Genomic DNA, 13,757 nt, shown 5'->3' on the forward strand with positions numbered 1-13,757 from the left:
ATCGCTTGAACCCAGAAAGTGGAGGTTGCAGTGAGCTGAGATCGTACCACTGCACTCCAGCCTGGGTGACAGAGCAAGATTCTGTCTCAAAAAAAAAAAAAAAAAAAAAAAGAAAGAAAGAAAAAAAAAATCAGATCAGATCTCATGAGACTTATTCTCTATCATGAAAACAGCACAGGAAAAAATCCACCCCCATGACTCAATCACCTGCCACTGGGTCTCTCTCATGACACGTGAGGATTATGGGAGCTACAATTCAAGATGAGACTTGGGTGAGGACACAGCCAAACCCTATCAAAAGGTATATAAATTATCCTTATTCTCAAGCAACATGATTATCTAGGTAGCAATTCCCAAACAATCTACAAAAATACTCCTAACAACTAATAAGTTTAGCAAGAGGGTAGGATACTAGCAATGAACAACTGAAAACCAAAATATAGAGAAAAATATTTAAAATAGCTCTAAAAGTGATGAACATAGGCATACAATCTAACAAAAATGTGTACTGGATCTGTATGCTGAAAACTGCAAAATATTGATCAAAGAAACAAGAGAAGACCTAAATAAATGGGAAGACATACCATGTTCATGAACCAGAAGTCTCGATGTTAAGATGTCATTTATCCTCAATCAAAATTCCAGGGCTTTTTGGTAAGTATTGACAAGAGGATTCTAAAATATATGCGAAATGACAAAAGAACTGGAATAGCCAAAATAATTTTGAGAGAATAATGTTGGAGGAATCACACTGCCTGGTTTTAAGGTTTACTATAAAGCTACAGTAATCAAGACAGTGTGGTATTGGTGAGTGAACAAATCAGCTGAATACAATAGACAGTCTAGAAATAGACCCACATAGTATAAATGTGGCCAATTGATTCTTGATAAAGGTGTGAAGGTAACTCAATGGAAAAAGGACAATTTTCTAAACACATGATGTTGGGGCAAGTGAACATTCATGTACAAACAGATGAACTGAAACACATACACACACTTCACACTTTATACAAAAATATATTTTAAATTAATTATAAATCTAAATGTAAGACTTTTAGAAGAAAACAAAGAAGAAAGTCCTTGTGACCTGAGGTTAGATATGACACCAAAGCATAAGCCATGAAAAAAAAAATTACAAATTGAACTTTATCAAAATTTGGGCCAGGTGCGGTAGCTCTTGCTTGTAATCCCAGCACTTTGGGAGGCAGAGGTGGGTGGATCACTTGAGACCAGGAGTTCGAGACCAACCTGGCCAACGTGGTGAAACCCCATCTCTACTAAAAATACAAAAATTGCCAGGCAGTGGCACATGCCTGTAATCTCAGCTACTCAGGAGGCTGAGGTGGGAAAATTGCTTGAATCTGGGAGGCAGAGGTTGCAGTGAGCCAAGATCATGCCACTGCACCACAGACTGGGTAACAGAGTGAGACTCCATCTAAAAAAAAAAAAATTTAAAATGTGTCCTCTGTGAAAAACCCTGTTAAAAAAACAAAAAGACAATCTCAGACTGGGAAAAAATATTTGTAAGTTACTTCCAACAAAGGATTTGTATGCAGAATATATTAATAACTTTCAAAACTCTACAGTAAGAGAAACCCAATTTTGAAATGGGCAAAAGACATTTCACAAAAAGAGAGTATACAGATAAACGATAAGCTCATAAAAGGATGCTCAGCATCATCCGTCATTAAGGAATTGTAAATTAAATCATAATGAGGGCACTCATGTGATTTAAATGCACATGTATTTAAAAGGTTGGCCTAGGCCGGGCTTGGTGACTCGTGTCTGTAATTGTAATTCCAGCATTTTGGGAGGCCGAGTCAGGTGTATCACTTGAGGTCAGGAGTTTGAGACCAGTCTGGCCAACATGGTGAAGCCCCTTCTTCACTAAAAATTTAAAAACAAACAAACAAAAAAAAAAGTAGCCAGGTGTGATGGTGTGTGCCTATAATCCCAGCTACTCAGGAGGCTGAGACAGGAGAATTGCTTGAACCCAGGTAGCAGAGGTTGCAGTGAGCTGAGATCACGCCACTGCACTACAGCCTGGGCAACAGAGTGAGGCTCTGTCTCAAAAAATGAAAATAAAGGGCCGGGCGTCATGGCTCATGCCTGTAATCCCAGCACTTTGGGAGGCCGAGGTGGGCAGATCACGAGGTCAGGAGATGGAGACCATCCTGCCTAACACAGTGAAACCCCACCTCTACTAAAAATACAAAAAATGAGCCAGGTGTGGTGGCACGTGCCTGTAGTCCCAGCTACTTGGGAGACTGAGGCAGGAGAATCACTTAAACCCAGGAGGCAGAGGTTGCAGTGAGCCGAGATCGCGCCACTGCACTCCAGCCTAGGTGACACAGTGAGACTATGTCTCAAAAAAAAAAAAAAAACCCACACACACATACTTAAAAATAGTAAAATACTGACAATACCAAGTGCTTACTAGGATGAGAAGCAACTAGAACTCTCAGACATTGCTGGTGGGATTACAAAATGATATTGCCACTCTGGAAAACAGTTTGGCAGTCTTATAAAATTAAATGTATTTTATAATATGGCAACAATTCTTAGGTATTTACCCTAGAAAACTTAAAAGCTTATTTTTGCACCAAAACCTGTAAAAAAATAGTTGTAATGACTCCATTTATAATTTCCAAAACAACAACAATGAATAACTGGAAACAATCCCATGTCCTTCAATGGTGAATGGATAAACATAATATTCCTCAGTGATAAAAGGCAATGAACTATTGATACATGCAACCACTTAGATGAATCTCAAAGGCATTATTGAATGAAAGAAGTTAGTCCTAAAATGTTACATACTGTATGATTCCATTGATATGACGTTCTCAAAAAGACAAGCCTACAGTGATAGAGAACAGATCAGTGGCTGCCAAGGCTTAGGGATGGGAAGGACAGTGCGATTACAAAGGGGTAGTATGAGGGAGTTTTCGGAGGTAATGAAACTCTTCTGTATCTTGGGGTGCTTACCTAAATCAATGTGTGTTAAAATTCATAAAACTGTGACCAGTCATGGTGGCTCACACCTGTAATCCTAGCACTTTGGAATGCCAAGGCAGGAGGATTGCTGGAGTCCGGGAGTTTGAGACCAGCCTGGACAACATACTGAGACCCTGTCTCTACAAAAATTTTAAAAAATGTTTTAATTAGCCAGGTGTGGTGGCAGCCTCCCAGTGACTTGGGAGGCTGAGGTGGGACGATCGCTTGAGCCTGGGAGGTCAAGGCTGCAGTGAGCTGTGACCATGCTACTGCACTCCAGTGACAGAGCAACACCTCATCTCAAAAAAAAAAAAAAAAAAAAAAAAAAAAAAAAAATTATACAATTGTCTACAAAGTCAACTTTACTGAATGTTAATTCAAAATTAAAATTAAAACAGAAAGCTGTAAAGGCAAAGATATTTTCAGTTATGCCAGGTTTTAAAAATTTGCCTCCCACATCCCCTTTCTCCAAAAGCTACTGAAAGATGTGCTTTTGTGACAGCATGATGAAGAGCATAAACAAGAAGAAGGAAAACACGGGATCCAGACATGAGAATCAACATAAAAGGAAAATGATGGAAATTTCTTGAGCAATGGTGAAGAGCAGTGCCAGGAAGATGGCTGTACTTCCAGGAAGACAGTGTGTCTAAGAAGTAACCTGTCCAGTTTGTAGTAGGATGACCTACTACTCCCAGAGGACCGATATTAAGAGAAAAGCAGAATTGATAGATCATTTGGGGTGTCCGAACAAAAATTCAAAGAAGACTTTCAATTCTGGTGGAAAATTTCAGAGTGAACTAGTATATAAAAACAACACAAACAAAAAAAGGAGGCAATTATTAACTTCAGGAAATTAAAAAGTTGGAATGTAATTATAGTACAGTATATGACTCACCTATCAATATTAATTGCATTATCTTGATAATATAAACACTGAACCAACGGCATGCCAAAGATGGATGGTGAGAGCAGTCTGCCTCAAGTGCTGGCAATAAGAAGTGCACTACTGAGGGTAACTTTAAAACAATCATAAAACTAGACGTCAGTCTGGTTTTCATTGTCGCTGTGCACTAGCAATTCTAAATAATGTCAATTATAAAATTCTTCTTTCCCCCCACTGAAAATTTTTTGTCTAATTTATAATTTATAAATAACTTCTGAAGTTACTGTTGAGCTTTAACATTTTATTTGCAAGCTTCAAAAGAACACATTCTTATTATTTATCCTTTAATAAACATTTTATATTTTACATGAAAGCTAATTGAGCAACTCCCAGTTGTACATTCCATCTCCAACACACACAAATTCAGCTACAGGCAATTGTTTGACAGTAAACTTATAATGGTTCAGAATCATTGTTCAGGTTCATTTCTAGTGCAGTTTATGTCTCCACCCCTGTGGTACCACACATTCCTGCTTTTAAACAGTAGATTAAAAATAATGCAAGCACAGTACTGTAATGACAAAGAAACAGATCTTGAGTTACTTCATCTTGTCATTCTGTGCAAATCACTTGGAATTTAAAATCATGAAGCAGTGCAAACAAAAAGGTACAATATAATATTTTTTGTTGATAAATGCCAGTTTTTGTTCATATATGATATGGTTTACTTAAGTTAAATAATTTAAAAAATTTTTTGAGATGGAGTTTCGCTCTTATTGCTCCAGCTGGAGTGCAATGGCGTCATCTAGGCTCACTGCAACCTCCCCCTCCCGGGTTCAAGCGACTCTCCTGCTTTGGCCTCCTGAGTAGCTAGAACTACAGGCACCCGCTACCACGCCCAGCTGATTTTTGTATTTTTAGTAGAGACAGGAATTCGCCACGTTGTTCAGGCAGGTCTCGAACTCCTGACCTCAGGTGATCCACCTGCCTTGGCCTCCCAAAGTGCTGGGATTACAGGGCTGAGCCACTACGCCCAACCTAAAATTTATTTATTTTTTTTAATTATTAGGGGTTTTTGTTGTTGTTGTTGTTTGTTTGTTTTGAGATGGAGTCTCACTCTGTCGCCCAGGCTGGAGTGCAGTGGTGAGATCTTGGCTCACTGCAAGCTCCGCCTCCCGGGTTCTTGCCATTCTCCTGCCTCAGTCTCCTGAGTAGCTGGGAGTACGGGCGACCACCACCACTCCCAGGTAATTTTTTATATTTTTAGTAGAGACAGGTTTCACCATGTTAGCCAGGATGGTCTCGATCTCCTGATCTCATCCACCCACCTCGGCCCCCCAAAGTGCTGGGATTACAGGTGTAAGCCACCGTGCCTGGCTATTAATTATTAGTTTTTTAAACTAAATAATGAATCCAGAAAAAATTAATGTATAATTGGTGTTATTATTAGTAATTTCCTAAATGGTAACCTTTGGAGACATTTGTTTTATGTTTAAAGATCACTTAATAGTTACTGAACAATTACTTACCTAAAATATTAATATATCAGATTGTAACTAAAGGACAAAAATTCTGTTAGGTAGAATTCTTTGATAAATAGTTGTGCTTTTTTGTCCTGCAGGGGCTTGGAAGAACTTGCAGTCATTTGTAATACTGTTGTGAAACCAGCAACTGATTCCATTTGTAATTACTCTGAATTTTATAAAGAAATTTGAAAACCATACTGACATGAAACAATATTAATCCAGTGGACTTCAGTAAGGAAAAAAATGTAAAAAAGCAATGTATGGCTCTATCTTGAAATATATAATACCTTCAACATTACATAAAGTTACTGAGAAAGCTAAAGAATTACAAGCTGGAGCACCCAAAGCACCTACACTAAAAACAACACAATATTAGGATGATTGCTTTTTCTTTTTTAGTACTGCAATATTCTTTTTTTATTTTTTACTGTTGTTATTATTTATATGAAGTTCAATAAAAGAAAAAGGTTCACTGTTTCTTTTCCTTACTATTACATATTTGTTTTATTTCATGATTATTATAAAGTTGTCATTTTTTATCACCTAGGAGGTGATACAGCACAGGTGTCACGTATGTTGGCAGGCTCTGCTCTGGATCTTGATTTAAAGAAAAGTGGTGATAATTATTTGTGGAGGATGAGAGGAGGCTGAGCGTATGTATATGTGTGTGAGGAGGGGTCTAGTAAATCATCCGAAAAGCTCAGCTGCCATGGCAAGAAGTCACTGATTGGGGGCTGTGAACATGACAGCAAAGGAGATCGTTGTAAGAGGTGGGGATTACTCCCTCAGAGCTGTGAGGTTTGGATAAGTGAAAATGTGGAGCAGAGAAATGCAGTTTTTCATTTAGGGCCAAGTGGTAAAACTTGACTTTTTAAACTATGTGCACATCTTACTTTGAAAAGATATCATTACAAAGCCAAAAGGACTTAAGAATGAAGAAGAGCCGGATGCGGTGGCCCACGCCTGTAATCCCAGCACTTTGGGCGGCGGAGGCGGGTGGATCACCTGAGGTCAGGAGTTCGAGACCAACCTGACCAACATGAAGAAACCCCGTCTCTTCTTTAAAAAAATTCAAAATTAGCCGGGCTTGACGGTTCGTGCCTGTAATCCCAGCTACTTGTGAGGCTGAGGCAGAGGAATCGGTTGAACCCGGGAGGCGGAGGTTGCGGTGAGCTGAGATCGCGCCACTGTACTCCAGCCTGGGCAACAAGAGCGAAACTCCATCTCAGGAAAAAAAAAAAAAAAAAAAGAATGAAGACAGTGCAAAAAGATTGGGAAGTCAGCTTTAGATACTAATTATAAATGCTAGGAATTAGAATTACAAAACAAAATATAAATAATGTAAATCCCAACAAGAGAAAAATCAACATAAGTAACAAAATTGGGAGATTGGCAAAGGGAGGAGGGAGGAAGTGTAACCGTGCTAACCATCTCACCTTTTATAGCGGGGGATCAATCAACACTGTCAGAAATCGAAATGTGTGGGGTTTTGAAAAATCAATGACTCCAACCTCTTTATGATTTTATGGTTTTCATAACCACTGGTCCTTAATCTTACAGAAATTCTTTTAGTAATTAATATCTCCTGGGGTGGAAACATTATTTAAAGTATAGCCATTCCTTCAGATCTACTTCAATTTATTTTTCTTCTGTTGAATTTCATTAAACTTTCAGAAACTTAATTTATATTTTTGATAAAATGTAGAGTAGGGATTAATTTTTACAAAATCATTTTTGTCTAACCTTATCTAAAACTTTCTCTTTCTATCCATCTATTCTTCTTTTTGTTTATAAGCATAGAAAGATATTTGAAATAATGTTTACCAGTTACTGTCTTCACCCATTCTAAAATACTGGTTTGTTTGTTTGTTTTTTGTATTTTTCACATGTAAACAACTCTGAATCTAGTGACCACACAATGGCTGCCAGGTGGCAGCCATGAAGTAGTTGTCATTGCTGACATCTTCTGGTAAGATCAAGCAAGTGCCAGCATCAAAACTTCAAACAGTGCATTGGAAATAAAGTCCAGAGACAATAGCTGAGCACTCTTTTTTTTTTTTTTTTGGTTTTGGTTTTTGTTTTTTTCTGAAACGGATTTTTGCTCTTGTTGCCCAGGCTGCAGTGCAGTGGTGTGATCTCGGCTCACTGCAACCTCTGCTTCCCGGGTTCAAGCGATTCTCCTGACTCAGCCTCCCCAGTAGCTGGGACTACAGGCACCCGGCACTACGCCTGGGTAATTTTTTGTATTTTTAGTAGAGACAGGGTTTCACCGCGTTAGCCAGGATGGTATTGATCTCCTGACCTCGTGATCTGCCCGCCTCGGCCTCCCAAGGCCTGGGATTACAGGCATGAAGCTGAGCACTCTTTCAAGAAATGCTGCATCACTGATACTCTTGATGCACAAAGGATATTGTATTCACACACACACACAAACGACTGAGTCAAAAAAAGGTGATTCAGAAGAGTTGAACGCTAAACGTAAAGATGTTTTAGAAATATATTGGACCAATTTATTTCTTATATTTGTCATTTATGTTTGTATATGAGTAACATGCTGTAAAATATATATTTATACAAGTTTAAAATAGTTCTTTTAATAAAAATTCTAGGTTATGTAAAGCATTTTGTTATGATTTAATTGGTAGATTTTTTAGTGATACAAAAAATGATTTGAAGTATAATCAAAACCTAGATTTGGTGAACTATTATAGTGGGTTTTTTTGAGGCAAAGTCTTGCTATGTTGTCTAGGCTAGAGTGCAGTGGCGCAATCTCAGCTCACTGCAATCTTTGCCTCCCAGGCTCAAGAGATTCTCTTGCCTCAGCCTCCTGAATAGCTGGGCTTACAGGTGGGCACCACTACGCCCAGCTAATTTTTGTATTTTTAGTAGAGACAGAGTTTCTCCATGTTGGTCAGGCTGGTCTCAAACTCCTGACCTTGTGATCCTCCTGCCTTGGCCTCCCAAAGTGCTGGGATTACAGGTGTGAGCCACCACACCTGGCCTGAACTATCATATTTCTGAGTGGCAGAACTGGGTAGCTTGTTTCTTCTTTAAACTTTTCCATATGGCTTAATTTTATAATGAATATGTTACGAAGAATATTGCATGTAGTGTATATTATCATTACATATAAAATATATACAATGTATTATATATGACATAAAATATGTAATTTACATATTATGTTATACATATTATGTAATGAATATGTGATAAATATGTAAAATTTTCCATATGGCTTAATTTTATTATGAACTCTTTGATATAATAACTAGTATTTCACTGGAGCCATCTTGATATTGCTCTCCCAATATTGTTCATACTCACTCACCTTTGCTTAGCCTCATGCAGACATTTCTCCCTATTCTTCAGCTTTACAGTGTTTTGGCCATGGTCTAGGTCTAGGGTGGTTTTCTTCATGGTGGAAATGAATACATATTAATATTTCAAAGCCTAAGAACTCCCTGACACTCTCTTGGGTCTGTGCCTTTCTAAGAGCCTCTGTATATTCTCTTCCCACTCGCATATCCTATATTCCTCTACCTTCTTCTTCCTTACCTATTTCAGGATCTTTGAAAGATGCTGGACACAAGTCACCAATGTTCTTGTGTTAGAAGAAGCATTCATGTCCTAAAGAGCAAGGGTGGTGTTTCAGGACCATGGACAGTAGCACATGGCTATGGATGCCTAAAAAGGCTCCCAACGCTCACCTCACCCTGCTCCAGAAGGGCTCATCAAGGTTGGCAGCGGACACCTTGTAGGTTAAATCCATGGTCTTCCTCCAAGTCAGGCTTAGAAAACTCTTCCCAACAAAATAGCACATAGTAGGAACTGAATAAATTTTTGTTCAATTAATTAACAAATTTATTACAGCAAAGAGTTATACTTATGTGCTCAATTCACGCAACAGATATTTATTTAAGCCCCTGTTGTGCGACATGCACGAACCTTTCAGGCAAGATGTTTTGTGACTGAGGCCCCTGTTTCATGGTGTGTAGCTGGTGTCTTATGAGTACGACAGTAGGCGCTACATGGGGCTGCCTCCTGCCTGCACCTCTGGTAGAAAGTGAAGTCTAATACAATTCTTCCTGTTTTCTTCTGTTAAAATTCTGGACCACTTGTTTGTCCATCAACATTTCTTCTTCTCTCCTGATTTCTGTCACTCTCCCTAGAGCCTAAGACATTAGAGAATGCAAATAAGGTCTTTCTCTCTCATCTACATTCGCAGCCCTACAGCACCATTTCAGATTTTGTACTGTGCAACCAAATATTTCCCCACTCCTACTCCCATTTCCGTCACTCTCCCTAGAGCCTGAAACATCAGAGAATGCAAATAAGGTATTTCTTCCCCTGTCTTCATTCCCAGCCCTGCGGCACCTAACATTTCAGATTTTGTACTGTGCAACCAAATCTTTTCCTACTCCTACTCCCACTTCCATCCCTACTCCTTAAACAAGTACTAGTCTTAAAGGAAAAACACCACTTTTTTGTCATTGTTTCTTCTGAAGTACCTAGCACAGAGCCTGGCTTGTAGCTGTGTGTCAGTAAATAAATGAGAATAAAAGCCCCATGAGGGTGGGGACTTCTGACTATTTTATAATATGTTATGATATGTTAGACATTCAATAAATATATGTTCAATTAATTGATTAATAAATTAACACATTTATCTGTGATAAATATCACAGGGAAAGGTTATGCTTATCTGCTCATTAATTCAACCAGCAAATATTTATTAAGCATCTATCATGTATCGTACACTAGGAATATAACAGGCAAAAATCTTCATCCTATTGGAACTTACATTCTAGTGGGGGAAATAGAAAAGAAACAAGTAAATACACAGAAAAACGGCATAATATAATTTGAGACAGTGGGTAGTGATATAAAGAAAATAAAACAACAATGAACAGTGGTGGTTATTTCGGGTCACATGGTCAGGGAAGCCCTCTCTGAAGGATGGCATCTGGGCAGAGACTTGAATGTGGTGAAGGAAAGGCAAGGATCAGGGGAAGAGGGTCTCATGGAGCAAATCAAATTTAAAGGCCCTGGGCTGGAATGAACATTTGAGCAACACAAGAATCCAATGTGGCTGTAGGGACTGAGAGTGGGGGAGGGTGATAAAAAATGAAGTCAGTGAAATTGCGTTAATTATTTACATATTAATTTACAGATCAACTCTGAACCACAAAACACACACACACACACACACAATATATATATAAAAGGGTATGTAGTAGGCCAGGCACAGTGGCTCATGCCTGTAATCCCAGCACTTTAGGAAGTTGAGGTGGATGGATCACAAGGTCAAGAGTTCGAGACCACCTGGCCAACATGGTGAAACCCCATCTCTACTAAAAATACAAAAATTAGCCAGGCGTGGTGATGCACGCCTGTAATTCCAGCTACTCAGGAGACTGAGGCAGGAGAATCACTGGAACCTGGGAGGCGGAGGTTGCAGTGATCCAAGATTGCACCACTGCACTTCAGCTTGGGTGACAAAGTGAAACTCAATCTGCAAAAAAAAAAAAAAAAAAAGGGTACATAGTAAAGTATCCCTCCAATCCAGGTCACCCTGCCACCTAGTTCCCTTTCTGATAGGCAACTAATGTCATCGGTTTCTTGTGTGTCCTGTGCATATATAAACAAACACGTATATTTATATATTAATGCCTTCTTTTACAGACCTAGTAATATACTGTACACTGTTCTATACTGTGTTCTTTTCTCTTAACATATCTTGAAAATCTTCCTAAATACTTTGTTTGCAACTGTGTGTATTGTGAGGATGACCTGTAACTTGTTTAACCAATCCCCTACTGGTGCGTAATTATATTTTTAATATTTTGCTATAATGAAAACCCTACCACAAGCCTTTAAACCTAAGGTTAAGGCTTTGAAGTAACATCAACCAGGTTCAAATTCTGGTTTTTAATTAGAAGTTAAGTGACTTTGGGATGCTATGTGGGCTCTGTTCTCTGTTTCCTCAGCTGAGGAATGAGGATCCTAATACTGTCATGACAACCTTTTGGGGAGATGTATGTGAAGTGCTCAGCATGGTACCTAGCCCAAGAGAGTAATATTGTCCTAACAAAATTCACCACATACTGAGTGCTGCTGTGTACTGGGCTCCAAGCTGAGAATTCACATGTTGTCTCATGTCATCTTCACAACCCTAAAAGGTAAGGACTACTATTTCCACATTTACCAAAGAGTAACTGAGAGGTTAACCAATATGCCTCTCAAGTCCTGGAGAAGCAGAAGAGGATTCAAACTCAGGGTTTCCTGACATCAGAGACCTGCTCCAAACCATCATATCCATCTGCTGGAGCTCAGCAAATGTAGTTACCATCATCATCACCATTATCATCACTGTCACCATCACCATCATCATCACCATCACCATCACCATCACCACCATCATCACCACCATCATCACTGTCATCATTGCCATCACTATCACCGTCATCACTATCACTATCACCATCATCATCACCATCATTATCACTGTCACCATCACCATAATCATCACCATCATCACCACCATCATCATCACCATCACCGTCTCCATCACCATCACCATCACCATCATCACTATCATCATTGCCATCACTATCATCATCATCACCATCACTATCACCATCATCATCACCATCATTATCACTGTCACCATCACCATCATCACCATCACTGTCTCCATCACCATCACCACCATCATCATCACCATCACCATCATCACCATCATTATCACTGTCACCATCACCATCATCACCATCGCCACCATCATCATCACCATCACTGTCACCCTCACCATCACCATCACCACTATCATCATCACTGTCACTATCACCATCATCGCCATCACTATCACCATCATCACCATCATCACCATCACCACCATCACCATCATCATCACCATCATCGCCATCACCGACACCATCTCTGTCACCATCATCACCATCATTATCACCATCACCATCACTATCACCATCGTCATCATTGCCATTACTTACTTTAGGCCCATTGATCTCTGACTTGGCCTGTGCCTGCCTTTGTCTTCAGATTCCCAATGAGTTGGTGCAAATTTTTCCAGAAACAATTTTTTTTTTTTTTTTTTTTTGCTAATTTCAGGCCATTGTTTTTTCTGACTTTGGCTACCTGTGCACGCATGTGTGTGTGTACGCACACACACACTCACACTCAGGCAGACCAAGGGGTCTGACCACAGACCACAGCATCTTTTGGGGATGGTCCACATGTCATCATTGCCTTGGCAACATCAATAGCTCAGGCCAGCTGAGCAAAGTGAAGTGAGTGGGGAGGGTGGTCTCAGATGGCTGTAGTCCATCTCTCCCACTCCCCACCCCACCACTGGGAATAGATATAGAAGAAAAAGAATAAAAATCAGCAACCAGCTAGTGAGTGTCCACCACATGAAAAGAAGAGTGTTTTATATGTGTTATCTCAAATCCTCAAGAGAGGTGCTCTCCACTCCCTTTTACAGATAAGGAACCTGAATCATAACAGAGCTAAGGTGAGTTGCCCAAGGCCAAAGTCAGTGCATGGCCAAGCCAAGATTCTAATCCAGGTCTGGGAAGATGGAGCATGGTTGTATTCTGGGGAAACAGTCAGTGTTATCATTCCCAAATCCTGAGAACTAGGGTCAACTGGAGAGAGGCAGAGAGCCAAAAGTAGTCTCTGTCTTCCCAGCTCCCTCCCCTCCCCTCCAGGTCTTCTCTGAGGCCGACACATGTGCCAGGAAATCCACCAAGGCTTTCTCTCCATTTTCCTTCAACTTCTGAAATCCTGCCCTCTCCAGGTGTACCTTCAGGATGGGTTCGTTATGTCATTGTAACAAATGAACCCCAAATCTCATGTTGGGCGTGGGAGGGCAGGTGGATCTGTTTATCTTCATCCCTCAGGAACCCAGGTTAATGAGACTTCATTCATCTTGTTGGGCAGGGGTTGTGGCAATTCAACATGGGTTCTTACAGCTCCCACCTAGATGTGACAGATGTCACTCATTCACATTCCATTAGTCAAGGTAACTGCATGGTCCACCTACCTCAATGTGTGCCTGGAGGGAAAAGAAATGTTCAGTAAGCAGCACTGGTGACTACCCTAACCAAAGGCAGTGCCCCTCATTGGCCCCTGGTCTGACCCCCTCCACACCACTTCCTGGCCTCTCCCAACTTCTCTGCTACCCCACTGGTGCATGCACGCTTAGCCTTTATGGGCACTCTCTCCCCTCCGCCAAGGTCACGAGGAACAGTGGACATAGCTACAGAGTCCACAGGGTGCTATTCAGCCACAGGGGTCCAGTTGCTTTGTTTCAGCACCAATCTTGAGCT

Source organism: Chlorocebus sabaeus, chromosome 16, assembly GCF_047675955.1.
Source record: "Chlorocebus sabaeus isolate Y175 chromosome 16, mChlSab1.0.hap1, whole genome shotgun sequence".
NCBI lineage: Eukaryota > Metazoa > Chordata > Mammalia > Primates > Cercopithecidae > Chlorocebus > Chlorocebus sabaeus.